Raw genomic sequence first — 5,000 nt, forward strand, 5'->3', positions numbered from 1 at the left:
TTGGCAGCAGTGGCACTTGCGCAGTCAGGGCCAGACCTCTAGCGTGGGCCGCCGCCCCCTCCTCCGAATGAGCGACGTGTGACGTAGTCCCCCAGGGACACGACGGCCGCAGCTACCACAGCCTGGGGGTTGGTCTCCACGCGCTTCCCTACCAGCAGGCTGCGGGAGGTCCATAGTGCTTCCTTTAAGCATGTGAGGGTGAGCCAGAGTCTGGCAAAGTCGGCCGGTGGGATGCTCCTCCGGCTCACCCCGTAGAGCACCAGTTGGGCGTTCAGGACCTCTCCTGCTGGCAGGCACGGGCATAGTAGGGGGCCGGCAAGTGCCCACAGGTCTTCAGCGGCTCTGCACTCCCAGAGCAGGTGCCGCACCGACTCAGGGGCGCCACACCCCGGTCGGGGGCAGGTGGAGGATGCCACCATGCCCCGGGAGTGCATCACGGCCCTGACCGGGAGGATCTCGTGGGCTACCATCCACGACAAGTCCCGATGTCTGTTCAGCAGAGCAGGGTGGGCCACATTGCGCCAAACGGTAGAGGGCTCGCCGAATGCCAGCCCGCGCACTGGGCTCACTGATTCCCGTTCCTGCACAAGAGAGAGGAGAGAGCGGTGGTTGGTTAAAATCTCAGCTTCCTCTTTTTCCACGTTATGTTTTTTTAAAAATTCTTTGATAAAATTATATGTGGTCGGGAGATTAAAAGACACAGGTGCTCTCAAGTCGGTGGGTAAAATCTGCAGCCGTCTCAGGTAGGACCCCATCCAGAAGCGTGCCATCGCTGTTGTTTTATGTTCTCTGGATGGGGCCAAGGCGTATTTTATATGGAGTGCTGAGTAACGGCTGCCTAAAAACAGGTGGAGGTCCGGGAGCCCTTTTCCTCCATTCTTTGGGGCTTTTTTCACAGTTTCTCTCCTCAGTCTCTCCCACTTGGACCCCCACAGGAAATAAAACATGGCTCGATCGAGGGCTAAAAGAGTGGATCGTGGTGGGATAAAAACAGAACAGATTAATAAAAGCAGAGGTAAAATCACAGATTTAATGATTAAAACCTTGCCTTCAAGGGTCAGTCGTCTCAGTCCCCAGTAACCCAGTCGCTGTCTAACTTTCCCTAAAACGTCCTGCCAGTTCCCTTTCCCTCCCCCCTCCCTGTCAAACTTAACCCCGAGTATTTTGATGTCAGTCTGTGTCACTGTCAGGGGGAGTCTGGTCGTGTCAGTCACTGTCCACGGTCCGTAAAATTGGGCTTGGGTCTTGTCTCTGTTCAGTTTTGCTCCAGAGGCCCGTCCGTACCAGTCAGTCTTGTCCAGTGCTTTGGTCACGGATAAAATGTCAGTGGATAAAAGGTTGATGTCATCCATGTATAAAACGCACTTGGCGGTCAGTCCCCCACTCCCCGGAATGTCCACCCCACAGATTCGTTGGTCCTTTCTCAAGATCTGCGCCAATGGCTCGATGCAGGCTACGTAAAGGAGAGGGGATAACGGACACCCCTGACGGACACCGCAGTGTATTGCCACCGCTTTTGTTAGTTGCCCGTTAACAAGGATTCTGCTGTTAATGTCTGTGTACAGCAGTCCCACCCAGGCTAGAAACCTCCCTGGAAATCCCATTTTTTTCAATACCTGGAAGAGATACTGGTGCGAGACTCGATCGAAAGCTTTTTCAAAGTCTAAATTTAGGACTACCAGCCGAATGTTTCTGTCTCTCGCATAACAGATGGTGTCTCGGATCAGTACGAGGCTGTCCGTGATCTTCCTCCCCGGAATGGCGCAGGCTTGATCCGGGTGAATCACCTCCCCTAAAACCAAAGACATGCGATTTGTTAAAAGTTTGCTAAAAAGTTTACAGTCAAAATTTAAAAGGGTAATTGGTCTGTAGTTTTTCAAGTCAGTCTTGTCATTTTTTTTGTGCAAAAGTGAAACTATCCCTATTCTAAAACTGTCGGGTAGTCTGTCGAGTCGTTCAAAGTCCGTAAAAACAGTCAGTAGGTCGTGTGCTAAAATGTCCCAGAAAGTCAGATAAAACTCCAGGGGAAGTCCGTCTTGGCCGGGGGACTTCCCCTTCTTAAAATTCTTAACACATTTATCTAACTCTAAAAGGGTCAAATCCTGGGCTAAAAACACACTGTCCTCTACTGTCCTATCTACGTACTCTAAAACTTCTCTTAAGGTGTCATTGCATATTTTCTTTTCTGAATATAAATCCCCATAAAAACCCTCCACTACTTCCTTCATTCCATCTGTTTCGCCAACCATATTTCCATCTGCCTTCTTCAAACCCACTATCGCCCCACCCTTACTAACTATTTTCTTAAAAAAGTACCTACTGCATTTCTCCCCTTCTTCTATATCCCTTTCTTTGCTTCTTAAAATGACACCTTTGCTCTTTATTTCCGCTAAAACTGACATATCTTTCTTTACTCCTTTTATTTCATCGTTAAAATCAAGACCCTGTTGAGTTAAATTAAAATACCTTTGAAGTCTTTTTTGCAGTCCCAACATGCGTCTGTTCTCCCTATCTTTCCTATGCTTACCTATCTTCCTAAAAAAGTTCCTAGTCCGGTCCTTCACCATCTCCCACCAGTGTGCTCGTGTCTCAAAACAGTCTTGAAGGGTCTGCCATTCGCTGAACTGCTCCCTGTACTCCCTCACAACCTCTTTGTCTTCTAGGAGGGAGCAGTTCAGTTTCCACAGACCTCTTCCTACAGTCACACCCGAAGATAGTGGCAGGGTGCATGTAAGCATAGCGTGGTCGGAAAAGAAAACAGGGGCTAATGTGGCATCGGTTGGCGGGCAGTCCCGGGTAAAAACGTAGTCGATGCGAGAGGCTTTGGTGCCGTCACCACTGAACCAGGTGAAGCCCTCCTCTCTTGGATGCACGTTTTTAAAACAGTCGGTTAGCTTAAAATCCCTACATAAACTCTGCAATAAAACCGACGTCTTGTCTACCTTAAAACCTTCGCCTGCCCCTTTCCTATCTTTCCTAGATAAAACACAGTTAAAATCCCCTCCTACTACTAGGGGAGCCCTACCTAGCATGTGGGACTGCAAGTCCTGTAAAAGGTCAAACCTGTCGTTTTTGTCATTAAAACCATACACGTTAAGTACATTAAAATCTTTTCCTAAAAATGTCAAATGTGCTAAAAGTGCCCGACCGTCAGTCACCACCGTGCTGCCCTTCACCAGCACCTGAGGGTTTTTGATAAGAATGGCCACTCCATCGGAGCGGTTGTTGTTGGAACCGCTCCAGATGGAGGGTCCGTGGGTCCACCTCCTCTCCCAGTCCTGGTATGACTTTAAAAACGGTAAGGCGCATTCCTGCAATAAAAACACATCTGACGTGCATGTACTTAAAAATGTTAAAACGGTTTGGGCCCTCACAGCCGTCCTTACACTTCGAACATTTAGGGTGGAGACTGTGAAGGCCATTAAAAGAATGATAAAAACAACAGGTTAAACATTAAAAACAACAGGGTAAAACATTAAAATACTTAAAAGCTACACATTACAATTCTTGTGATATCGGCTCTTCCTTCACTGCACTGGGCAGTGAAGGGTTTGGAGCCATATCTTTCCTAGGAGCTTTCTCTCTAGGAGTTGATGTTAGCCTTAAGTTTAAAAAGGAAGTCTGATTTGGTGAACCTGAGGGGAAGACTCTGTCCGGCTCATCTAAGGATGTCTCAAATGGCCGGTCAGCTCTTCCCCTTTTCTCCAAGTTCTCATCAACCTCCGGAGAGAATTTTGCAATTCTCTTTCTTTGTGGCTGGGCGCAAGGGAGGGAGGGGCTCTCAGAACCACTCTCGCTCACAGACCCTAAAATATCACTAACTTTACTTTCTTCCCTCTCACTTACCTCCTCACTCTCTGTTTCCTTTTCACTTTCTTCCTTTTCCTCTTCCTTTTCCTTCTCTCCCTCGACTCCACCCTCTACCTGATCTGGCCCCTCCCCTCCCGTCACGCCTCCCGCCTCTCCCCCAATGGCCTCTTTTGGCGGGAGATTCAAATTTTTCGGCTCCGCCTCCTCAATTAACTCTCCAACTGCCGCCTCCTGTGCCTTCTTTTGTTTGTCGGCCATTTTGTTGTTTTTCAGTTTGTTGGCAAATGATTGCGGGCAATCTCTGAAGAGGTGGTCTGAGCCTCCACAGAGATTGCACTTTCTGCCATTGGTGCACTCGGCAAAAGCATGCCCAATTTCTCTACACTTCCCACAAACAATTTCTTGGCAGGCCTCTGCCAGGTGCCCATGCTTACCACACTTGCGGCATAGCTTGGGCTGACCCTGGTAGTGGATGTAGCCCCTGTTTTCACCAAGAACTATCATGGATGGCAGTTGTCTCAGGCCCTGGAAGCCCTGGGGATCCTCCACTTGCTGGATGGGGACCCGCCAGGAGCAATTCCAGATACCGTCCTCGTCTGTCACCTTCATAGCCTGGCCTTTCACAGTGCAATATCTTCCCAGCCAGACATAAATGTCACCTACATTCACCATTTCATTGAACATTCTGACAATTACCATTTTTGTGGCATTGTCAGTCAGTTTCTCAACAGTGAACATAGAGAACTGGGTTCTATACAGGTCGAATGTCTGCCAAAACTTTCTCAGTAGGGAAGCATTTCCAAAACTTACATCGAAACCTTTGTTGAAAGGGAGAGCCAAAATGCAATTCAATTCTGTTGGTGTAAACCCAAGGGTTTTCTGAATTAATTTTCTGGAGAAATCCAATCTTGAAATCTCCAGGGGTTTCCCTGCATTTTCTTTGAGTAGGAAGCGTACGCTGTGGTGCCTCCTAGTGCCGGCACGAGCAGCCGACATTTTGGAGGCACCACAGATAAAAACAGTAAAAAGCTAAAAAATAACTAAAAACAAGAGCTAAAATAAATAAATACAGATAAAACAGCACAAATGAGTAAAAACAAAAGGAATTACTTACTTGGAAGAAGCCGCCCGCTGGCCAATGGATTCCTTTTGTTTAGGATTCAGCAACTATGGGAAAAGCTGTAAATTCC

The sequence above is a fragment of the Argentina silus genome (assembly GCF_951799395.1).
Source record: "Argentina silus genome assembly, chromosome: 5".
In the NCBI taxonomy this organism is placed as follows: Eukaryota; Metazoa; Chordata; class Actinopteri; order Argentiniformes; family Argentinidae; genus Argentina; species Argentina silus.